The sequence below is a fragment of the Protopterus annectens genome, chromosome 13.part0 (genome assembly GCF_019279795.1).
Source record: "Protopterus annectens isolate FY-2018-M chromosome 13.part0, PAN1.0, whole genome shotgun sequence".
Classification (NCBI taxonomy): domain Eukaryota; kingdom Metazoa; phylum Chordata; order Ceratodontiformes; family Protopteridae; genus Protopterus; species Protopterus annectens.
This window is the reverse complement of record NC_056747.1, coordinates 1,129,061,684-1,129,088,628: the sequence shown is the minus strand read 5'-3', so window position 1 is coordinate 1,129,088,628 and position 26,945 is coordinate 1,129,061,684.

Below are 26,945 nucleotides of genomic sequence, written 5' to 3'. Positions count from 1 at the left end.
CAACTGACTGTAATTTTCTCCTTGTTCAGCCTGGTGAGTGGGACATCAGTGTGCCTGACTATAGAGTCACCTATGACTAAAGTGTTGGGTACATTGTTTTGCCTTAGGGGCTGTTAGGTGGCACACTGGTGTTGTGAGCTATGTGACACTTTGGTTGTGATTGGTGTTCTTACCATGGATGCCATACACACATGGATTCGCTCTTGAAGTGAATTTCTTGGCATCCATGTCTGGAACACATAATAAGCCAGTTATGATCAGAAACCCAATCATAATCCTATGTATAGCTCACACTTTCGATCCTTTTAACTATAACCAATATTTTGTTAATTAACATCTTCCCTATCCCATCTTTTATTGGAAAATTTGTCTCAGTCTTTCCTTTCCACACAAACTAGGCAACAGTCAAATTTTATTAATAGGTTCATAGGTTGATACTAAGCTATCTGCCCTAGGGCATTTATAAGCCTAGACAGAGTGTGTTTGGCTTTCGCCACCCTTTTAGATTTGTAAACTGTGCCTATTAATAATAGGCCACAGAATATAGTCCCTTTATGGTTAGTTTATTGTGCCTCTGTCTAGCAGGGACCCAGAAGAGATCCCGGGGATATACTTTCGATCTCCCATCCACTCGTCAAGATTTCTCTTGAAGAGGGTCAGTGAGGGACTCTGCCTAACCTGGACTGGGATTTTGTTCCAGAGTGAGGGGAGCCTCTGGGATATGAATCTGTCCCTCCAGCATGTCCTATTTATTTCTGTGCTCAGGTTTAAGTCTCTAGAACGTGTAGCTCTAAGGGATTTGGATTTCTTGAGGTGGAGCATGTCCATTAATTCAGGGTTGGACATAGCTTTATATGTCAGGCACAGATCGCCTCTGAGTAGGCGGTAAGCAACTGAGTAGAGCTGGAGTTTCTTTAGCCTAACTGCATAGGGCATCTGTTTGAGTCCCTTTATCCTCTTGGTGAGGTACTTTCGGGGTCTCTCCAGCTGCTGCAGGTGTCGGGTAAGGTACATCCTGAATGGGACATTGTACTCAATTATGGGCCTGATGAGTGATGAATAGAGTGGCACAAAGACCTCTCTTGATCTAGATGTGAAACCTTTCATGATGAGGTGGGCTATATAGAAGGTCTTTCTAACCACTTTGGCAATGTGATTGTCAAATGAGAGATTACTATCTACTTGGGTCCCTAAATCCCTAATTACTTCCTCCATACTTAATGTGTTACCTCCTGTGTGGTAGTCTGTGGGCACTTTGTTTTTCCCAAAGGGGATGACTATGCATTTTTTAGCATTTAGCTTCAGGCCATGACTTTGGCACCAGTTATCTGTCTCTGTGAGACCCTCCTGGAGTATGCTTGTGTCAGCCGGAGAGTCTATTATGGCACCCAGTTTGCAGTCATCTGTGAACTTGGTCAGCCATAGTCCTCCCGTCTTTGCCTGTACCTCAGAGAAATAAATACCGAACAAGAGAGGTCCCAGGACTGAACCTTGTGGAACTCCACTTGTAACTGGTTTAGAGTCTGACAAGGCACCTGCAATTCTGACCAAGTGGGTTCTATCCCTGAGCCACTTTGCAACACATCTTGTGACATAGGGGCTGATATTTAAGCTAGTGAGCTTATTTATGATACCTGAGTGTGGTATTGTGTCAAAGGCTTTTGCAAGGTCCAGGTAGGCTGTGTGGACTACTTTCTCTTCGTCTATGGCCCTGGTAACTGTTTCAAAGAAGTTGACCAGGTTCAAGAGGCAAGATCTGCCTTTAACAAAGCCGAACTGGGTAGGATCCAGTGTCTGAAGGTTTCCGATATCATTGTTTATGAGTTCCATGATAGCTTTGCAGACCAGGCTAGTCAGGCTTTTAGGGCGATAGTTTCCGGGGTCTGTTGTGGCACATCCCTTATGGAGCGGGACCACTGTTGCTGTATGCCATTCCTTGGGTACATATCCTGTGGTAAGGCTGAGCTTGAACAGTGACTTAATGTGAGGATTAAGTTCATCTTGTAGCTCGTGTAAGATGCAACCCGGGACACCGTCCGGTCCCATTGATGCTGTGTTTTTTGCTTTGGAGAGGGCAGCTCTCACCTGATCATCTGTGATGTCTGGGAGGTTACACTCTGTTGGGATGGGGATTTGCTCCTTTGGGGGGGATGGGGGGAGAAATTTGCACTGAATCTGTTGGCCAGAATATTGGAAATGTCTATTGGTTTAGTGTATTTTTTGCCATTTTGCACTAACTCGGAGCATATCTGGGTGTTGCCTCCCAGGTTCTTGACATAACTAAAGAAGGCCTTGTGATTGTCCTTAGTATCTTGTGCAATTTTTCTTTCGAAGCTGGCCTTAGATGATTTTATGAGGGATCGTAGCTTCTTGCTCGTACTGATCAGAGATGCCTTCCCTTTTTGGGATTTTGCTTTATCATGTAGTAGCTTCCTCCTTTTGTTGTATAGCTTTTTTAAGGCCGGGGTCCACCAGACAGGTCTCCTGCCTTTGGAGGAGTGAGTCTTGGTTTTATTTGGGATGGCACGATCCATACATTCTTGTAGGTGTCCATAGAATGTGTTTGTGAAGGATTCTGCGGTTTGAGACGTGTTTACCTCTGGCCCAGGGGCTTTGAAGGATACCACCTCAGTTTTGAGAAGTGTGAAGTTTGCTTTTGAGAAGTTCTTCACTGTGGTTATCTTGGCTGGGGGTGGGGATGGGATATGAATGTCCAATGAGATTAATTTGTGGTCTGACCTTACCCGTGAGGGGTATACCTCAGGTGTGGAACATAGAGTCCCTATGTTTGTGATGACCAGGTCCAATATATTTTTTTCCCCTCTTGTGGGGGTGGTGACCAGTTGCTCCATAGCATTTGAGTTTATAAATTCTAGGAACCATTGGCCGAGGTTATGTGGGCTTGAGTAGTTAACCCAGTCAATGTTTGGGTAGTTGAAATCACCCAATATGATGGTGTTTGGAGAGACCTTCATGTTCTCCAGTGTTTTCAAGAAGGCCGAGTGGGGTTCCTGAGTTTGGGAGGGTGGTCTGTTGAAGGCTATAAACTGAAAGGCAGTTTTGCCCATAGTTAGTTGCACGTGGGTGGTTTCCGTTGCTTCGTGCAGTGCTACTAACCTGGAGATGTGGGTATTTTTGATGTATATGGATACTCCCCCCTCCTTTTGTGGTTAATTTTGGCTAAATAAGTAAATATTCTCCAGTTCTAATAGCTCTCATATTTACAGATGCCAGGTGAGATATATTCATAGCTTTAGCTACTAATGGTCAAAAGCTTGATACTGTAGAATTTTCCAAAATTACATGTATAGTTTCCTCTACACTACATAAAGAACATAGTTGTTCCTGTACTTTCTTGTATTTTTGTCGACTTTGACAGGTAACTTTCCCAATAATAGATGCCATAGAAAGTCAGTCCACTCCCATACTAGGCAAAAATGTTTTTGTTGATTTAGTATAGCCCATTATTCAAGCAATAGAAAATAAGTCCATGTGTAAATATCGTAATAGGCATTTGTGATTTTCACCACAATATTCCATTTCGACATAGAACATAAACATTTATCTTCCATAATTTAATCTTTATGTAATATTACAGAAAATCATACTCCCTCATTTTCACAGATATTTTGAGGAATACTGTACTTTCTCATCTCCAAAAGATTTCATATTTCACCCTATATAAAATACCCAAGAAAGGTAAAGGTTATACAGTCCCCATTTGCAAGACCTTAAATAAATTCAAAGAGCATAAATATACTACTGGATTGGTTAAACCCAAACCTCCTTCACATTTTTATTATAGATTATACCTCTCAATAGAATTCAAACGATATAGCAAAAAATATAATGATAATACCCAATCATTCAGTTTCCTTCTCTGATGGGCATGGCATAAACTATATGCTACTTTTCCTGGCATAACTGTGTTAAGGAGTTGATACACTTTTTTTTCCCTGGGAAGTCAGTTTTAAAGTTTGCCAAAAGCAACATATGTCAGAAATATTATGAAACAATATTTCCGTTGCTGTACTATGTATTATTGTACACCGAGTTAAATTCCAAGAAGTTCAACCTCTTTTTTGAAAGAAAACCAGTCAATTGATTCATCTCTTCCTAAACCTTTACTTTTTTGCGCATTAAGACCCAAACCAACATGATGTAAAATGTAACCCATAAAAATATGCTCTTTTCATAGCAATAGTGTATTTAGTAACTAATAATAAATCATGTACATAACATAACAGAAGTGGAATATGCATACCAACACAGAATTATGTCCTGTATTTTTCATAGGCCCTAGCCCTTTATAAATCACTGCATTCATTGCTAGAATAAACACCACCCCACTAAAAGGGCATACCTGTTTTAATCTAAGAGCAAACCCAAATTATCCATTTACCAGCAGTTTAACTGCTGAAATAGCATAAACAGACTCTAGCACCCATAAAAGTATAGTTCTTATACAGTTCACTGTTAAAATATTCCAAATCTGAAGATGATGAACATTATCAAATGTACAGTTCACGTATAATACCATCTTCCACTCCTTTAACTAATAGGTTCATAGGTTCATAGGTAGGTACTAGGCTATTGGCCCAAGAGCCTACATAAGCCTAGCCAACAAGGTTCCCTGGCTTATGCCACCCAAGAAAGTTATTTTCCTGTGCCACTGTCGCGCAGAGATACAGAAGTGATCCCCGGGGTGTATTTCCTATTTCCCATCCACTCATCAAGATTTTTCTTGAAGAGTGCTCATGAAGAACTTTGCTTGACATAGATAGATAGCCTGTTCCAGAGTATGGGAAGTCTCTGGGACAGGAATCTATCCCTCCAGCATATCCTGTTCATTGTGGTGACAGGGTTTAGGTCCCTAGAGTGTGTAGCTCGGAGGGATTGGAATTTCTTTAGGTGTAGCATGTCCAACAGCTCTGGGTTTGACATAGCTTTATGTTAGGCAGAAATCACCTCAGAGTAAGCAATATGCTACAGAGTAAAGCTGGAGTTTTTTGAGGCGGTCAGTGTAGGGCATTTGTTTGAGGCCAGTAATCCTCTTTGTGAGGAACTTCTGTGGCCTTTCCAGCTGCTGCAGATGTCTTGCGAGGTACATTCCAAAAGGGGCGTTGTACTCTATAATGGGTCTAATGAGTGTCAAGTAGAGGGGAACAATTACCTCTTTTTTCCTGGATGAGAACCCTTTTATGATGAGGTGTGCCACGTAGAAGGACTTCCTGACTACTGTGGTGATGTAACTCACTCAGAGCAGAACTAGGTGTTGCTAACAAGATTCTTGACATAGCTATAGAATGCTTTGTGGTTGTCCTTAGAATTAGTGACAATTTTGTTTTCATAGCTAGCTTTGGAGGATCTTATAAGGGATCTCAGCTTCTTACTGAGGCTGACCAGGGAGCTCCTCCACTCATAGGATTTTACTCTCTTTTGCAACAGTTTCTTCCTTTTGTTGTACAGTTTGTTTATGGCAGGGGACCACCAGATTGGCTTCCTTTTTTTGGAGGATAGCATCTTGGTTCTGTTTGGGATAGCATGATCCATGCACTCGTGTAAGTGCTTATAGAGTGCATTTGTGTAGGATTCAGCAGTTTTATCTGTATTGTTCATCTGCATGGGTGTCATGAAGTTCACCACTTCTGTCTTAAGAAGCATGAAGTTGGCTTTGGAGAAATTTTTTACTGTGGTTTCCTTAATGGGGGCTGGGGGCGGGATGTGGATATCAAGGGCGATTAGCTTCTGGTCGGATCGGACCAACGAGGAGTTGACTTCAGGTGTGGAACACTAGTCACTCATGTTGGTAATGGCTAGGTCTAGGATATTGTTGCCCCTGGTGGGGGTGGGGATAAGTTGATCCAGGGCATTGGAGTTTATGAATTCCAGAAAGCGTTGAGCTAAGGAGTTGGTACACGAGTAGTTTTCCCAGTTAATGGTGGGGTAGTTGAAGTCACCCATTATTAGGGTGTTTGGTTGAACCCTAATATTTTTCAGTACATCAAGAGAAGAGGAGTGGGAATCCTGAGGCATGGTGGGGGATCTGTAGCAAGCTGCAATTTGGATTGCAGTTCATAGGTTCATAGGTTCATAGATTAGTACTAAGCTAACAGCCCTTGCGAACTATTTTAAGCCTAGCCAATTATCCCTTGTGAGAATCAAACCCTGCACCTTGTGCTTGCAAGGCAAACAACTTAACCATTAGGCCACCCTTCCAACCCTAGGCCACCCTCCCAACCGAGTTAGCTGCACTTGGATAACCTCGGCTGCATTATGCTGAGCAACTAGCCTGGAGGTGTGGATATCTTTAATGAATATGGACACACCTCCACCTTTGGTGTTTCGGTCCAGGTTACATGGCCGAAAAGTGTGGTATGAGTTATAGCTTGATAGTGCAGGGGTGCTCTCTGGAGCCTTGAACCAGGTCTCAGTCACGGCACAGATATCGATGTTCTCCATTTTAAAGAGTGCCTCGAGTGAGTGCATTTTGAGATTTAGACTTCTTGCATTGAGTAGCATTACCCTCAGTTTTTGCTTGCCTGTTCCTGTTACAGTGGTGAATTTGTTATTTGAGCCTTGCCTAAAAAAAGGCACTATAGGGGCAGCAAGAGCCTTATCCAGTATCCAGAATCCCAGAGGAGACATGTGCAGGCCATTTGTGGCAAAGTATAAAAGTATAGTTCTTATACAGTTCACTGTTAAAATATTCCAAATCTGAAGATGATGAACATTATCAAATGTACAGTTCATGTATAATACCATCTTCCACTCCCTTAACTAATAGGTTCATAGGTTCATAGGTAGGTACTAGGCTATTGGCACAAGGGCCTACATAAGCCTAGCCAACAAGGTTCCCTGGCTTATGCCACCCAAGAAAGTTATTTTCCTGTGCCACTGTCACGCAGAGACACAGAAGTGATCCCCGGGGTGTATTTCCTATTTCCCATCCACTCATCAAGATTTTTCTTGAAGAGTGCTAATGAAGAGTGCTAATGAAGAACTTTGCTTGACATAGATGGGTAGCCTGTTCCAGAGTATGGGAAGTCTCTGGGACAGGAATATATCCCTCCAGCATGTCCTGTTCATTGTGGTGACAAGGTTTAGGTCCCTAGAGTGTGTAGCTCAGAGGGATTGGGATTTCTTTAGGTGTAGCATGTCCAACAGCTCTGGGTTTGACATAGCTTTATGTTAGGCAGAAATCACCATGGAGTAGGCAATATGCTATGGAGTAAAGCTGGAGTTTTTTGAGGCGGTCAGTGTAGGGCATTTGTTTGAGGCCAGTAATCCTCTTTGTGAGGAACTTCTGTGGCCTTTCCAGCTGCTGCAGATGTCTTGCGAGGTACATTCCAAAAGGGGCGTTGTACTCTATAATGGGTCTAATGAGTGTCAAGTAGAGAGGAACAATGACCTCTTTTTTCCTGGATGAGAACCCTTTTATGATGAGGTGTGCCACGTAGAAGGACTTCCTGACTACTGTGGTGATGTGACTATCAAAGGAGAGACTACTGTCCACCTTGGTCCCAAGGTCTCTTATCACACATTCAGTGTTAAGTAGATTGCTGCCTATGTGGTAGTTCATGGGTACAGAGTTTTTACCAAAGGGGATGACACTGCACTTTTTGGCATTAAGCTTGAGGCCATGGCTCTGACACCAGGCATCTGTCTCAGCGAGGCCCTTCTGTAGGATGTCCACATCATTTGGGGACTTGACTATGGCTCCTAGTTTGCAGTCATCTGGGAACTTCATTAGTCAGAGGCCTTCTGTGTTAGCCTGTACTTCAGAGAAGTTGATACCAAACAGGAGAGGTCCCAGGACAGAACCCTGTGGTACTCCACTTGTCACTGCTTTGAGGTCAGATTTGGAGTTTGCAACTTTTACAGTGTGGGTTCTGTCAGTGAGCCAGTTGGCAACCCATGTTGTGACGTAGGGATTTATACCTAGTTTAGTGAGTTTAGCTATAATTTCAGAATGGGGGATGGTGTCGAAAGCCTTGGCGAGGTCAAGATAGGCTGTGTGAACCACCTTACCCTCATCTACGGCTTTTGTGACTGCCTCAAAGAAGTCGATCAAGTTCAGGAGGCATGATCTGCCTTTTGCAAACCCGATCTGAGTGGGATCCAGAGTTTGGAGGTTACCAATGTCTTTGTTTATGAGTTCCATGGCCTTACAGACCAGGCTCGTCAGGCTAATAGGTCGGAATTCCTGGGATCAGTGGTGGCTCCCCCTTTGTGGAGTGGGATAACTGTTGCTGTGCGCCATTCAGTGAGCACAAAGCCTGATGCGAGGCTATTATTGAACATGGTGCTTAAGTGGGGAGCCAGTTCATTCTGAAGTTCATGTAAAACGCAGCCTGGGATGTTTGGTCCCATGGATTCTGTGTTTTTGGCTTTAGAGAGTGCAGCGTTTACCTGCGTAGTTGTGATTACAGGGACTTTACATTCTTTCTGTATAGATATGGGCCCTTTAGGGGTTGGGGGGTAAAGTTAGCACTGAACCTATCTGCAAGGATGTTGGCAATATCAGTTGGTTCTGTAATTTTCGTGCCGTTGTGCTGTAACTCAGAGCAGAACTAGGTGTTGCTGTCGAGATTCTTGACATAGCTATAGAATGCTTTGTGGTTGTCCTTAGAATTAGTGACAATTTTGTTTTCGTAGCTAGCTTTGGAGGATCTTATAAGGGATCTCATCTTCTTACTGAGGCTGACCAGGGAGCTCCTCCACTCATGGGATTTTACTCTCTTTTGCAACAGTTTCTTCCTTTTGTTGTACAGTTTGTTTATGGCAGGGGACCACCAGATTGGCTTCCTTTTTTTGGAGGATTGCATCTTGGTTCTGTTTGGGATAGCACGATCCATGCACTCGTGTAAGTGCTTATAGAGTGCATTTGTGTAGGATTCAGCAGTTTTATCCATATTGTTCATCTGCATGGGTGTCATGAAGTTCACCACTTCTGTCTTAAGAAGCATGAAGTTGGCTTTGGAGAAATTTTTTTACTATGTTTTCCTTAATGGGGGATTAGGGCGGGATGTGGATATCAAGGGCGATTAGCTTATCATCGGATCGAACCAACGAGGAGTTGACTTCAGGTGTAGAACACTAATCACTCATGTTGGTAATGACTAGGTCTAGGATATTGTTGCCCCTGGTGGGGGTGTGGATAAGTTGATCCAGGACATTGGATTTATGAATTCCAGAAAGTGTTGAGCTAAGGAGTTGGTACACGAGTAGTCTTCCCAGTTAATGGTGGGGTAGTTGAAGTCACCCATTATTAGGGTGTTTGGTTGAACCCTAATATTTTTCAGTACATCAAGAGAAGAGGAGTGGGAATCCTGAGGCATGGTGGGAGATCTGTAGCAAGCTGCAATTTGGATTGCAGTTCATAGGTTCATAGGTTCATAGATTAGTACTAAGCTAACAGCCCTTGCAAACTATTTTAAGCCTAACCAATTATCCCTTGTGAGACTCAAACCCTGCACCTTGTGCTTGCAAGGCAAACACCTTAACCATTAGGCCACCCTCCCAACCCTAGGCCACCCTCCCAACTGAGTTAGCTGCACTTGGATAACCTCGGCTGCATTATGCTGAGCAACTAGCCTGGAGGTGTGGATATCCTTAATGAATATGTACACACCTTACCTTTGGTGTTTCGATCCAGGTTACATGGCCGAAAAGTGTGGTATGAGTTATAGCCTGGTAGTGCAGGGGTGCTCTCTGGAGCCTTGAACCAGGTCTCAGTCACTGCACAGATATCGATGTTCTCCATTTTAAGGAGTGCCTCGAGTGTGTGCATTTTGAGATTTAGACTTCTAGCATTGAGTAGCATTACCCTCAGTTTTTGCTTGCCTGTTCCTGTTACGGTGGCGAATTTGTTATTTGAACCTTGCCTAAAAAAAGGCACTATAGGGGCAGCAAGAGCCTTAGCCAGTATACGGAATCCCAGGGGCGACAGGTGCAGGCCATTTGTGGCAAAGCATCATGGTCTGTCGACCATGTCATCCCAAGCAGACAGATAACTGGATCCCCTTAGAATAACAATAAATGTTGCATTCTTTTCCCTTTAATATTATAAATGACATCTTCTGTTGCATGAATCAATACTTTACTTACTCTATTTTGTAGTATTTTCATGAAAATATAATAATCAGAACTGCATAAACTTAACAGCCTGCATTTATCCAATAAAAATGTATCACCTTTCTTTTTCCAAACAAAATTATCACTCTCTTACATTCCCTTCTTTTTCACACCATGGGCCAATCCGTTATTTAAATTTTTTCAGAATCATTTTTAAAAATAATCCATCCTTTTGTAGAATATGTCAGGGGAAGTATAAACATCAAGACATCCCAAAACTGCATCCAGTTCTGATTCTGTAATTCAAGCTTCCATTGATTTTGATATTCTGTTTTAAATGGTTTAATAGGTCAAAAAATAATAATTGCGGTATAGGATCATAGGATCATAGGATCATAAGATCATAGGATCATTGGAAGTTACTAGGCTGATGGCTCTAGGGCTCTTACAAGTCTATCTAAGTTAACCCTTGTTCCCAAGAGTGTATTTTACAAGTAGAGAGGGATACAGTTGAAACCCCCAGAGTGAATTTATGGTTTCCCATCCAATCGTCCAAATTACACTTAAATAAGGTCAATGAGGGACTTTGCTTAACATAGATTGGAAGTCTGTTCCAGAGATGAGGTAACCTTTGCAAGACAAATCTGCCTCTCCAGCAAATCCTATTGATGTCACATACCAGGTTAAGGTCCCTTGAGTATGTGACATGTGTACCGTTTGACTTGCAAAGATCAAAGGTAAGGTTGCTATCGACCCATGTGCACAGGTCTCTCACCAGTGATTGCAAAGAACTCCAGCTTTACTCCGTAGCATATCGCGTACTCCGAGGTGATCTCTGCCTAACATATAAAGCTATGTCAAACCCAGAGCTGTTGGACATGCTATACATAAAGAAATCCCAATTCCCCCCGAGTTACACGCTCTAAGGACCTAAACCTTGTCACCACAATAAACAGGACATGCTGAAGGGATGGATTCCTGTCCCAGAGACTTCCCATACTCTGGAACAGGCTACCCATCTATGTCAAGCAAAGTTCTTCATTAGCTCTCTTCGAGAAAAATTTTGATGAGTGGATGGGAAATAGGAAATACACCCCGGGGATCACTTCTGTGTCTCTGCTCGACAGTGGCACAGGAAAATAACTTTCTTGGGTGGTAAGCCAGGGAACCTTGTTGGCTAGGCTTACGTAGGCCCTTGGGCCGATAGCCTAGTACCTACCTATGAACCTATGAACCTATGTGGCATTTCCATTATGGCTGGGCTGGAGATTGCCTCAAATGCAAGGCACAGGATACCTCTGAGCAGTCTGTATGACACAAAGTAAAGAGACAGTGATTTCAGTCTGTCCACATATGACACGTGCTGGAGACCCTGAATTTTCTTCGTAAGAAACTTTTGTGGTCTCTCCAATTGCTGCAGGTGCTTGGAGGGGTACATACCAAAGGGATCATTATACTCTATTTTTGACCAGATGAGGGAAGAGTACAGTGGGATTATAACATCCTTTTTTTCTGGAGGCAATTTCCTTTCTTATGAGGTGAGCAATATAGAATGCTCCTATAACTACTGTGGAGATACGGTGATCAAAGGTAAGGTTGCTATCAACCCGCATGCACAGGTCTCTCACCAGTGATTGCATGCTTAAGGTATTTCTATTTATGTAGTATTTTGCAGGAACATCACCCTTGCTGAAGGGGATGATAATGCATTTTTTATGCATTCAGTTTAAATCCATGACTTTGGCACCAGTCATTAGTCTGTGTAAGTCTGTCTTGCAGGATACTGACATCATTAGGGGACGAAATGACAATTTCTAGTTTGCAGTCATTGGCAAACTTTGTCAGCCACAGACCTTTTGTTTTTGCCTGTATTTCAGAGAGGTAAATTCCAAACAAGAGGGGCCCCAGAATAGACTCCTGTGGAACACCACTGATTACTGGTCTGTTGGAAGAGGTAGAGTCTCCTATTTTGACTGTATGAGTTATATTTGTGAGCCAGTCTGCAACCCACCTGAAAATATATGGGGAGATACCCAGCTGGGTGAGTTTATCAATAATGCCTGAGTGGTGGATGATATCAAAGGCCTTGGCTAAGTTCTGGTAGGCTGTATGCTCAGTTTTACCCTCGTCAAGGGCTTTGGTGACACTCTCAAAGAAGTCCACCAAGTTTAACAGGCAAAATCTCCCTTTGATGAAGCAAAACTGGGTAGGGTTGAGGGTTTGTAGACTACCTATATCTTTGTTGATAAGGTCCATGATGATATACTCCATGACCTTGCAGATAAGTCTGGTTAGGTTTATGTGTCTATAGTTCCCGGGGTCTGTGAATATATCCCCTTTATGCAAAGGGGTGACTGTAGCTGTTCTCCATTCAGCAGGGATGAAACCTGTACTAAGCCTGTGGTTGAACATGATACCCAGCAGTGTTGCTAATTCCTGTTTTAATCCATTAAGAATGCAGCCTGGGATGTTGTCTGGTCCCATTGAGGCTGTGTTTTTAGCTTTGAAGTGGATGTTTAAGACTTGCTCCTTGGAGATACTAGGTGGGGACAGGTGGTAGGGATGCTTTTTGGTATATGTGGCGGGACAGGGGAATGATGTTTGCACTGAACCTGTCAGCCAGCAGGTTGGCTATATCCACCGGTTCTGTATACGTAGTACCATTAACAATAGGTTCTGTGCAAATCTGGGATTTTCCTTTGAGGTTTTGGATGTAGCTAAAGAATGCCTTATGGTTTTTCTTAGCTAGGGATGCTAATTTGGATTCATAAGTAGCTTTAGAGTACTTTACAAGATGTCTTATTTGCCTATTTAAGTGGAGGAGGGAGTGCTTCCAGGTTTGAGACCATAACGTCCTACTCTTAGACAGCAATTTCTTCCTCTTATTATATAGCTTGTTAATGACTGATGTCCACCAGGTGGGTTTGTTCTGAGGATCTTGCTTTGGTCCTATCAGGTACGGCAGAGTTAATACAATGGTATAGATGCTTGTATAAAGTATTAGTGTATAGCCCAGCATGGGTAACCTCTCCATCAGTGGGGGGAGGGGGTTTGAAGTTATTTATGCATTCACGTAAGAGGTCATAATTGGCTTTGGAGAAGTTTTATGGTCTGTTTGCTGCTGGGGGGTGTCTGATGTTATTGTTACCCCCAACGAGACTGATTTGTGGTCAGACTTAACCAGGGAGAGCAGCACACTTGGAGTGGTACAAAGATCCCTCATGTCGGTGAGCATCAGATCCAGAATGTTTGAGCCCCTTGTTGGGGTGTCAACCAGCTGATCCAGGGCACTGGAATTAATGAAGTCTAAGAACCTTTGGTTGAGAGTGTTAGTACAAGTATAATTAACCCATTCAATGGACGGGTAATCAAAGTCTCCCAAAAACCAGGGTGTTGTAAGTTGATTGACTTAAGTAGATCAAGGTAGGTTGAGTGGGTGTCATAGTTCATGGAGGGGGTCCTATAATTTTAATGCCCCCATTTATCATTAATACAATACTCCAGACAGGTCAAATAGATAACGTAATGTTTCTTTACTGTAACTTATAAAAATCATAACTCCTTCATCAAAGTAAAAAGACTTCCCTAAAAACAGAGAGACCTGTTCCTTCCTACCTTGAGTAATATGTGCCTGCCTATTCAACAATCCCTTTATTCTCTCATAATTAGACTGGTAGAGTTGTTTTTTCAATATGTAAACATTCAACTTCATTGTTATATACTATAGTAGTAAAACTAGAAAACAATGAACACAATACTTTTATTTTCCTTTGAGATGTTCCCAAAAACGTGTAGTCTAACTTATATTTCTCTTTAAATAATATCCATCAATCTTTTCAGTTAGAAAAGAAGGGCTTCAACTTATAATCCTCTTTCCATAAGACCTTAACCATAATAAGTTCCTTTGCATTAACACAAGCCCCATACAATCACTTTCTCCCCTTACCAATCATAACCCTCTTACATACATCACCCACGGCAATCCAAATAGCCAGGAAATCCAAAAAAATTGCTGAAATTATTTACTTATTTATTGACATTTGATTACTGGGAAAGTCAGACTGAGTAGGAGCCCATTTTCAGTGGTGGCCCAGGGAAGAAAGCCCCAAAGTTTTACAAAACATTTTAGAAATAATAATTTTACATTTTTTAAAGATAATACAAAAAGCAACTACACCAAATTACACATAATATAAAAACATTGGTTAAGAAGAGATACAAGTTATCTGACAATGATTTAATAGTTAGAGAAATTTTAGCCAGCTATTGAGAAAGTAAAGGTAAGTTAGTATAGTACAAACAGGAATTGCAATATGAAGTGAGAGAAAAACAGGATTATGGTATATTTAGAGAGAAAGTCAGGGGAGAAAAATTGATAGAAGTATGAAAGTGAGTGAAAAAGAGAGAGTAAGGAGATGTAAGTATGAAAAGGTATTTGTCCACATTTAGAAATAAAGTTTATCCTGGTGTTGCGCAAGAACGGAGTTAGCTTTTGCCTATGAAGTCTTTCAGAATGGTCTTGAAGGATGGGAGGAGGGTAGGTATTGACCTGATGGATAGAGGTAAGGAGTTCCAGGCCTTAAGAAGATGTTACAAGTGCAGAAAATGTCCAGTAGATTTGATAGGCTTGTGGACAGACAGAATTTTTGGTCATTGTATCGTAATGACTGACTAGGAACATAGTTGTGTAGAATGTGATTTAGTACTGGACAAGCAGATCGATTCTGGATAATTTTATAGATGGTGAGGAGCTGTGTCTATGTTAGTTGATGGGGTAGTTCTAACCAATTTAGGCTGTTTAGTGCTGTATATATTGATTGGTTCTGAATGGGGTATTTGCTGCAAATTTAGTAACTTTGTTATAGCATTGTTCAGGTTTTGATTTTTGTGAAGCCTGAAGGTTGGTAAGGATTGGAGCACCATAAAGAAGTGTGGGGAGGAGATAAGTAGAGACAAGTTTAGCTTTAATTGTGTCAGTGAGAAAGTTTTTGGCTTTATAAATGTAGCATCCTTAGTTTTTGATGAGATTTTCTTGTGCAATTTGGTACATGTAGGTCTAATTTAAGATCTGCTATCATCCCTGATAATTTGCTATGAGAATTGACTTTAATGATTGTATTATCAAAAGACAGGACTTTACATTTTATTTTTAACTGGAGAAGGATTTGGGGAAAAAGGTAGTAGTCTGATTATTTTTGTTAGGGTTGAGTGAGAGTTGTGAGTTAAAAAGCAGGCCATGTTTCAGTTGTCATTTAAGTTTCCAGATTAATTACTCCACTATCTATTTTACCAAGGCCAATAGAAAACATAATATAATCAGTCTCTGAAACTATGCTATATGTAAAATCTATTTTCCCCAAACACATTTTTTCGTTTTCAAGTATGTTAAGGATAGTTTTCTCATTAAGTGAATAGGCTGCTTTATTATGGTGAGTACAGTTAAAATCATTGACAAGCATAATATCTACAATTACAGTTAGAAAAGGTATGTGATCTGAAAATAAACTATTAGTTAACATAAATAGTAGGGGCATATAAAACAGAGTCTGTGAAATACAAGCACATACCAAAGACACAAGGAAATAAGACACTAAACTCTGGTAATCAACACATCTAAACAAATAAAGGTAGCATTTTCTCAGTATTACAGTAATGCCTGAGCAAGTCACAATACCAAAACACCAAATTATTTTTTCCCTCCAGAAAGTTTTAGACTGCAGCAGCGGGCTTGGATTTAAATAGCTATGGTCTAAGCAAGCAATAATGCCCAACAGTGTGTGTGTTATCATAGAAATAACTTACACCCCATAGGGGCATTATTTTCACAATAACACACAACCTGGAGGGCATTATTGCACTTAGAAAAAGGGCTGTCTTTTTGAATTGATGTGTTTTACTTATTTACTTATTTTTTCTTATTACTATATTGTTTATATATTTTTGATGTAAAATAGTTCCTCCACCTAATGTCTCAAACTTGCTGTAGTACATGTAAATGGTGTTGAAAGAGACATTTTACATCCAAAATATATATTTTTTAAATATCCAGATATTTATTTTTTGGTTCCTAAAATGTGTGGTTTGCTGCCAGTCATTGGGATTGAAGTCACTAAATAATGACATAGATTTGACTTTCAGACTTTATTTCCTTCAGAAAATTCAAGCTAACACAAATCCTGTTATTTAAGATACTTTGTAGTTCATAAAACAATATTTTAAATCTGTTGCTATTTTTGAGCCCTTATTCTGCCTTTATTTATGGCTTTATCTAGATATCTTGAGCTAAGAGGTCTAGAGGTATGCAAACCTCTTATCTGTTGCTGCCACTGGTTTATCACTCTCTCTCTCACACACACACACACACACACACACACACACACACACACACACACACACACACACACACACACACACACACACACACTTGTGCAGGGCTGGCCTTTGGTCAACTGGTGCCCTAGGCAAAAGTGCTCCACAGAGACCCCCACCAGCACCAGGTACCCCATCCCGGTCTACCTACATCATAAAGATTACTTTTTTCTTCCTTTTTCTCGCAGATCATCTTACTTTTCAGTTTTTTCCTGTATTCATTCAACATATTTTAAAGAAATTATTTCTTTACTACAAAAAAATAACTAAAATATATACTGGAGAAGTCCCCCTGCTAAAGAGGCAGTGACCTAGTTGGCCTATGCCTAAGGCTGGCAATGCACTTGCGCTTCAGAAAATGCATGCTAACACAAATCCTATTATTCAAGTAATTTTATAACAGCAATATTTAAAATTTGTTCCTATTTTGAGCCTTTGTTCCCCTTTTATTTTAGGCTTTATTCAGACATCTTGAGTTAAAAGGTCAAGATATGCACAAGCCCCTTGAGAACTGCTGCTGCCAGTGGTTGATCAGTTTCACTCTTTCTCACACACACACACACACACACACACACACACACACACACACACACACACACACACTCACACTTTTTTTCTGTTTCATTTAGTTTTTACACTCACTAAACAGCAAAAGCAGTGTTTTGAAAGTGTAAAGTAATGGCTCATTCGTTCTCGTTGTCACTCACAAGCACACATACACTCACATAGATAGACATAAACACACACACAGTTTTTTTATTAATTTTCCTTTTTTTTGTATATTTTACACTTATTAAACAGCAAAAGCACTGCTTAGCGAGCGTAAAATAATGGTGACCATTTGGTTACTTTCAATCCGAGCTCCACAGCAGCATAAGTGGCAGACTCATTTTCTAGAGGGCATTATCCGATCTATCAGTCTCCGGTTTTCTTAATGGTAAATAACATCTGCATATACCATCTTACACCATTGCAAGACTATACCAGGCATCTGGCATCACTCATAATACTATTTACATTTAAAGAAACTATAGAAAGATTAATCTTTCCCTTTTTTTAAGGCTAGAAACAATATTTTCAGGTTTTATTTTTAATTTTCTTTTTTCTTTGATTAATACAAAGCCATTTAGAATGTTTGTTGACTTCCTCTGTACTTACTCCATGCTCATTTTTTTTACCCCCTATCTTCATCTACAGTCAAGACATCGTATTTATTTTGCCCAGAAACTGAAGCATCTTGTAAGCCATCTACATTATGTGTCATAATGTAGATACATCATACTGTATAGATTCATTGACCACAACTGCAGATTTATTGGGAATATTAGAAGGATACTCAACCTATTTATGACCCTCTACATTACATTTATAACAAAATAGCCTACATTGTTTTTCCCCATACGCTACAGCTCCACATATAGAACAGTGGTTTTTTTTTGGGGGGGGGGCATTTCCCTATAAAATAATTAAAATCAACAAAAAAATAAACAAGATTTAGGTTGTTCAGAGTATTACACATAGCATTTATCTGATCCTTAATATTCATTACAGTTTGTAGATGCACACTTTTCTGTTGTTTGTTTTTGTAATTTATCTGAAAAAGTCTATCTGCCACTTCACAATTGCCTGTCTTTATAAACAAGCTGAGCATCTTTTTCTAAAGAGTGTAGCTGTACATTTATTTTATGCTTGGTTTGAAAGTTTTTAGTTTGCAAAGAATACAAGATCCAAGGAAAGTCTTGACTTTTTAAACCAAATGAATGCAAGAAAAGATGAGCCACATCATAAGATTGCTCAGCAAATGGCATGACATTATTGGCAGCTAAATCCAAGGGACATAATCCTGAGTCCTATAAAATGTATGTGTCAGTAGGTGTCACCTCTTTATGAGCAATTTTTATAGCTTGACCATGTATGCATAAATCTTAGATTCTGTGCTCACTTGCATTGACAACTGTATAACTTTATCTCATTCCGCCTCAGCAGATTGAGAAGCTTCTTTCCTCCTGTGCAACCTGGAAAGGGTAGCTCACAGCATAGGAACTTTATTCCCCTTTCAATCACAGCTTTATTTTACAACTCAAAAACCCCATTGACATAAAGTACTGTACACTCCCATACAGGACATATATAATGCAGAAGCTCTCTATACTACTATCAGAATTTTAATTTTGTAACCCAGAGTTAAAACCCGTAGTCCGTACTTGCTTACTGTGTGAAATAACTGTTACTAACAAACATTTAAGCTACAGTAACATGCATTTAAGCATGCTAGCTGATATTAGCAGACATGGTTTGCAGTCATGCAGGACAAATGCATGGTACATACCACATTCCAGAGCCCTGTGTGATTCATAGACCTGTTTGTAATGGAATAATAACTTACCCAACTGGGTACCGGGCGGAGTCTACGTATGCAGATGTTATGCAAACGGGGACCCACAGCATAGTCCACGATTCATAAACATGCAGAGTAGGAGCAGGGAATTATGGGCAATCTATTGTGGATGTACAGCAGCAGCAATGGCAGCACCCAATGACTAAATAATGGTGATACGTTAGTCAACATGACATAACTGAGCAACTACATCACAATTATTTGGACACGGACCACATACAAATTACAAGGAACATAGCAGGGATGCAACAGTACATTCCACTGTAGAATGCAGTTCACACGGTCAAACTGCCACAACTATTGCCAACCCAGGCCAGGTCGATAATGAGGCTGATGTTCTTTCAAACATGGCTATACTAATGACTTGCAATCTGTAGTCATGGCAGCAATGGCTGAAACTTTCATGAATTGGCCTTTAGCACAATTGGGCAACAGTGTGTGGCTTAGCTGTGCTGCTGGACACACAGCTGATCATGCTCTATATGGTGAGAAACTTAAAATATCCCCACCAATTGCATGATGTGAACCCTGGGGTCCCTGTGTTTAATATCAACAGTTCATAGCACTATGTATGCTGTGACCTGCTGGTAGGGCTAGGAAGGCAGAGGACTGACACTCTGTTATTCATCTCTACCATATTGCCGCCATGTGATAGCTACATACAAATTCAGCTATGCACATTCCATGTAAGAGACTGTACACAATATCTATGAGTGTATTGAGTTAAGTTTATAATGACAACATTTAAAGAAGCCATAGTTCAGCGACCATGCAAGGCTACTGAATCATGTCTGTGGGAGAGAATATATAACAGCTAGTGGCTATAACTAAAGCAACTTCAAAACCAGCTTATGGTACAGTAACAGTAAGCACATCAGCAATTCAAAGCCTTACTAGGAATTGTACTAAGCACTAGTTCAGAAACTTATGACTGGGAATCAGAAACAGGTAGAAAGACATAATATTAGGAAATGTGAAAGATTATATTACAACACTACAGGGAATTTCCTTATTTCTAAATTTATAGTAGTTATCTTGCTTTCCAGTTAGAAGACTCTAGGACAAATTCAGAAAGTTTACAAGGTGTACACCTGGTGTATGCCTTGTGTTAACCTTTTCCAATTTAGACACAGTGTTACCATGGTGCTGAAACACGAGGATGTGGAGTACGCAGTCTTCTGTCCCTCTGACCCACCACAAATGCTACTGAGGCATTCAGTGGAGAGGCATATGCTAATTAACCAAACAAATGCTCTCTCCTGGAAATGTCAATGGTAAGGCATTCATGCAGCTGAGTGACAGCCACACGTTAATGAACTTGGCCAAAAGCTTGTGTTTACCTGGTTGTGTTAGAGGTAAGTGCCAGGAGTTTAGCACACAGACAGTGTTGTTGTGTGTGTGTCTGTGTGTGTGTGTGTGTGTGTGTGTGTGTGTGTGTGTGTGTGTGTGTGTGTGTGCATTTGTATGTGCGTGGCTGCATATGTGAATGGGGGTACTGTTGTGGGGGGTCAGTTAGGGAGTAGGTAGGTTACATTTATGTGTGCCTGTGTATATATGGGTGAATGGGTGACTGGGTCCATGAGTAAGATCTGGTGGGTGAGGCTTTATATGAGTGTGTGTGTGTGTGTGTGTGTGTGTGTGTGTGTGTGTGTGTGTGTGTGTGTGTGTGTGTGTGTGTGTGCCTGTCATACCTTCACACTCCTCTAGACTTTATGAGGAAATCCTGCAACACTTGGGGGGAATGCTAGCCACCAGGGATAACTCTTTACATTGTGCCTTAACAGCACTTAAACATTAACAAAATAAAGTTTTGCAGCATGAAGGACATAGGACAGGGACAACATTAGACACCATAGCTCTTTATATCATATATATATAGGACATTTAAAAAGATTCAAACTCTGTACTCTTGTAAATCACACATGGCATGGTAGGATAATCCTCTGTGCCACCACTAGACAACAGAGATGTGTCTACAATATTACAAACATCTTTGAAAATAAAAAAATGAAAAAAGGAAATAATTGCAAACCCTGAACCCTTGACACAGAAAGCAGCAGCCTTAATCCGCAATGCTAACAGATCAGTTAGTGTAGCACCTTTTTTGGCATAACAAGTATGAACTCAAATTTCTGGCATTATGCATTTATTGCAACAGTCTGTGAGTTGCAAGGGATGGAGCACTTATATAAGGCAACAGCAGATGGACAGACAGTTGAGATGAATGGGGTGTGTCCATGGGGGAGTGCTTCGGGACAAAACCGAGAAAAACACCAGATGTCACCAGTGATGATTTTTTTAAATATGACTCTGAATCAATTAAAAAGTTAGTAGAGCAACAGTCTATCATCGTGATGCAGTTCCTGAACAATAAGTATGAAACTCTAATGTCTAGTACTATTGATTGATTGTAATCGGTGATTTAAAAGGGGCAGGAAAAAAATACGAAGAGGCATCATGGATTCTCTGTCAACTTAGGAACAAGTAAGGGTATGTTGGGTGTGCACTTTATGTGTGTGTGTGTGTGTGTGTGTGTGTGTGTGTGTGTGTGTGTGTGTGTGTGTGTGTGTGTGTGTGTGTGTGTGTCTGTGTGTATATGTGTGTGTTTCTGTGAAGATGTGGACTCCGGTCTTTTATATAGTACTGATGGATTCTGAGAGCTTCTTCAGCAAGTAATGGCAAAAAAAAAAGATCAGAAAATTATTATACAATACAGGGTTCAGAGCATGGTTCAGAGCTAGTTGTGGCTGATCAGCTTACTTGTACATGTGCCTCCTGATGCATGACAAGCTGTATCAGCTCTGTCTCTCACTGAGCATACAGCTTCTTTCTCCGGTCATGCATGTGTCCTCTGAGGACGGAAACTAGAGGGAGGCCAAAGGATGAAGCTCTTCAATAATCTGAGGAGTTTGATTGTCCCTTTTCTGAGAATGATTTGGATAATAAATTCTACTGTTTCATAATCCCCCCACTGAAGATGGTGAAGCCCAACTTGAGGAGTGATCTTTCCATTCTTTCTCTGCTTATCTCTAAAGAAGCAATTTAATGCTTAGCTGAATACTGGGTGATCCCTTATTTATGTCTGCTGTCATGGCTGCTATCATCAGTTCTAGAAGATTTGTGATTCACTCTGTCAGATTCCCCCCAAAAATATATATGCAAGTTTGCAATGGAATTGGCTGACTTTCTGAAAAAAGACACTTAAGGCAGATTCCGTTGCTCTTTCCTCTGTCTGGTATAAGTCTCTGGCCACAACATCTTGTCATTCCCCCACTCACTCTGGAACGTAATGCCATTGCAGGGTATAGAAACTCTGGTGACCTTACTTGACAAATCATAGGAGACTTTTAAAGAAAGGGCTACTGTGGCACATATATTTCCCTTCCACTTCCAAATTGCTCAAAAAATATATTTCTTTCTCCCCCTTGGTTGTGCACAAGTTTCATTTCTTTTTTTTTTTTTTTTTTACTTTGCCCCAAACTGCTTGTTGATCATAAGTCACCTCCCTGCTAAGCTGGCCTATTTGTTCCACATCACTGGGGTGAGCATTAACAAGGAGCAGCCATCACTCAGACAGTCATTAGAAGTGGTTCACAGTCATTTTTTTCATTTAACACTATCCCAATGCATACACAGGAGAACAGCTGGGAGGAAACATGCAATGAGATAACCATGAAGGGCATCCCCTCACTTCTACAAAGGTCATTTTCCATCAGACAGCTCTGCCCATCCCCCCCAGAGGTATAGGAGGAGGTTTTTCCAGTCTTGCCCTCCTGCACCATCTTTGTAATGCCTGCTAACCTAACCTTCCCCCTACCCCTACTCCTTTACCGTCGAAAAACAATATCTGTGACATTACCACTGCAAAAGACAGCTGAAACACACACACACACACATACACACACACACACACACACACACACACACACACACACACACACACACACACACACACACACACACACCACATCTATCCCCTTACCTAACCCTAACTATAACTCTAACCCTAACCCATAAACACATGCACACATACACTCCCACCCCTACTACAATCTCACTTACATCTTTTGACAAAATAGACACTCAACAACATAGGCGTTTTACAATTCAAATGTTCAGCAAAGCATCTTGCTATGTAACTTATCAAAAATATGCACGTTCAATAAAATGCAGGGGAAAACATTGACAATCTGAATGTCAACACGCTAATATGCATGCACCAAACAATAACCTCAATGCATGCAAAAAACAAAAGTGAAAAAAAAAAGAAAAGAAAAAAGAATATAACATCATTTTTGCAGGTGGGCAAGCCCCTTCACCTCCCACATCCCCCTTCTAATTATATATACTAACTCTGAGATCATGCAGTGTCAGGGAAAGTTTATTTTTTGCAACCTGATTCACTTGATGTTATTCACTCAGTGATTTTACTTTTATCTGTATAGGTCCAGATAACTCTTAATACAACTGCCTACTATACAATTGCCAGCTATAAGTCCCTTCCATGCCCCCCCTCTGAGCACAATGATTATCTAAGTTAGAGCAAAAAGCTCTCCATCAAACTTAAAGCATTTATCATGGGGGGCTGTAATTATCCTTCTATAAACTGGCATACCTATACAACTAGCTTCAAACATGCTCAAAGATTCCCTTTCACGCCCCATGGGACAATAATGTTCTTAACCTTGTTTTGGACCTTACCTTGCCAACACTTGCCATTCCTGTGCCACACTAGTATGATCGAACTACCTGCTTAATTTACTTTCTTCCTTAGAATATACTATCCTACTCAGCATGGCTGCCCTTCTTGTGGCAGCCAGCTGCTAGCTGTAACTATATGTCAATGCAATGCATGCAGGGGGCCTGTACTGATACTGGTGTACCAGTATGCTTTAGCTTTTGCATCCTTTTATTCAGCCATGGGCATTGCTCCTGTAATACTGTAGTACAGAGTTCTTCCCATTATGACTACACCTCTGTTTTCTTATGTGGTCCCTTTGATCAGCATGTAGGCGTTATCCCCTACCTGCTAAATTGCTCTGCAGCACTTCACACAGTGATCTCCTCAGATATTATCACTGCTTGATGTCAGTGTACTTCTGTATGAATCCTAGTAAGGGTCAAGATAATCCTATCAGAATTTATGTCACAAACTGCCAAACCATGCTTCTGCTGTTGTTCATTATGATCAACTAAGATCTTACACTGTCCATGGTAATAACATGCAGTTATAGGGAAGGAATCATTAACAGCTACAGAAGCTGCTAGAAATGGATTCAAATTAGAAATAATTTGAGATTAATCATGGTTTACCAGAAGTTGTGAAGTTATCGAAATAAACTTTGGCTACCAAATCTGGTCCTGAAGTTAGCTCCACTAATTAAGTTCTATGTCAGACGTAGCTCGACCTGTGATACTGTAGACTGCTAACCTGAGTGGTGATAATCAAAGAAAGAACAGTAGTAAGCCAGTTAGTAACTATAGCTATTGCACTAGGTTTGTATGCCAAGTCACAGTAGGAACAGTTCATAATCACATTGCAGTGTATTTTGGTACGACTTGTATAAATATATTTTAGTGAGTATAAATGGGATTACAACTTCAGGAAAGGGGGTGTCACATAAAAAAGTATGTGAGTAGTATTTATTAAAAAATTCAGTAATCTTGTTGTGAGAGTTGTGAGTCATGTGCTTTGGAGTAGGCCTTGAGTCTGCAGTAGAGCTGAAGGGAAAATATCACATCTTTGTGTGTGTGTGTGTGTGTGTGTGTGTGTGTGTATGTGTGTGTGTGTGTGTGTAAATATTGGTCTTCTATACTTAGAAAACTGCTAGTATAACAGGTATTGTGCTAGTGATCTTTATTCTGAACAGTGCAAAGTCTGAAACTCACTTCTTTCATTATTTAGTGACTACAGTCCACAACACTTTACTGGAAAGCCACAAATTTTATGAAGAGCAGACAACTATGACAAAAAAACTGACAGAACCATACAGTGCAACCCATTATAAACCCCCTGACTTTTTAACGTCTTACTACAAAGATCAGAGACAAAGACCCAGAAACCAGGAACAGATTTTAAATATTTATCTTACATACTTAGAAAGACACTAAATAACAAACGTTGCTTTAGCACGCATTTTCTGTAGATTACAAAGTCTAAAACTCACGTGCTTGTTATCACAACAATATTCCAGAAAGCCACAGATTTTACCAGGAACAGGCCAAAATGCCTTTCAACTTCTTTGCTCAAGAATTCTGGGTAAAGCAGGAGTAGCAAACGCCCTAAAAGGCATAAAGGTTAATTATCATTTTCTTTTATCTATTTGTTAAACAGGTAAACACGTTGAACAAAGTGTCCCTTTTCAGGAGTGACCCAGTAGTGCTGTCTGAGTGACTTGCTCAAAGTCACAAAGTAGACAGATGGAGGTAGAATGATTCATACCCAATACATTTGTCTATGGGAAGCAGTTCATTAACAGGTCAGAGCCCTGAGTGCCAGAAAATGTTAATGTAATTAAAAAAGTTAACAGAGCAAAAAATGTTGCATGGAGCTGCATTTTCTGAACACTATGAACTATAAAACTCTAATGACTGACCTTACTGACAGTAATCCTCAGAGATATAGTAGAAAAAAGAAGTTAATAAGGGATGTGACACACATCTGAGACAAAATTGTAGATGTTCTGCAAAGTTTGAGATGGATAAGATGCAGAGCACTGTAATTCACTTAAAGCATTACTAGAACAACAGGTTTTGCATTCACATGCATTTTCTGACCAAGAAATGTGAAATTTTAAGACTGAAATTATTGACTGACTGTAATTTTCAGTGATTTATCAGAAAATAAAGTCATCAATGAAGGTCTGACAGTTATTGTAACACCAATATAAGAGATTAAGGCTCTAAGCTCTGAATGGGCTGTTTTCTGTGGTCAGTGGTACAGGGTTTGTTTTTTTCTACTTCCATGTGAGTCTAAGCAAGTCACTTAACCAGGCAGTGCTACTGGGTTTACATGGTTAGCAAATATAAAAAAAGCTAGAGTATAAATATGAGGCATAATTAGAGAAGTTTATTCATATACATTTTGTGAACAACAAGAATTATGAAACTCTATGACCAGAATTATTGACTGACTGCAATCCTTAGTGATTTACCAGAATAGGAGGTCCTTTGAGGTAAACTGGTCAAACATCTCCACTGTATAACATCCTAATCTGATAACTGTTTTGAAGGTACAAACATAGGATCCTAGGAGGTTACTAGGCTAATGGTCCCAGGGCCCTTACAAGCTTAGCCAAGTTCAATCTGTGTTCCCATGAACTCTAACGTAACTATTGGGAAGGTAAGAAAGTCCAATTAAATTGGTCCGATTTGTGAGGATACACACACACAAACACAATACCTCTCAACCTTTTGGCACAAGAAATCTGGACAAAGCCTAAAATAATGGGGGAACAAAGGCCCAAAAATATGTACAGATATTAAATATTGCTCTTATCAACTTAGAATGTTTCTAGAATAACAAGATTTGTGTTAGTATGCATTTTTTAAAGGATATAAAGTATGAAACTCAGATCCATCCATCCACAACCCCTTTTCCCATTTTTGCACATGGGGTCAAGGTGCCACTTAACAGTGACAATCATCTAGAGCAAAGGTGGCTAGCCCTGCCACAGTAGCTCATCCACACCATACTTATGCATATGGCCAATTTAGAGTGTCCAATTCATCTACTGCATGTCTTTGGTATATGAGAGGAAAGCAGAGCATCAAGAGGAAACCCACGAGAACACAGGGAGGGCATGCAGACTACACACAAAAGGCACCTCAGCTGAGAATTGAACCAGGGAACTTCTTGCTATGAGGGAACATTATTTAGTGACATAATCCTCAGTGATTTGCCTAGGGAAAAAAATTGAGGAACAGACCAAAAATATGAGGCAAAAATCTGGACATTCTGTGAAAATCTGGACATTTGAGAAGTATGACACACACACACTCACATGCACATAGATATCATTTACTAAAATAGCTACTTAGCATTCCATGGCAACAGATTTTACAAGACAAGCTACACTGTACCCAGACTTTTTTTTAACCC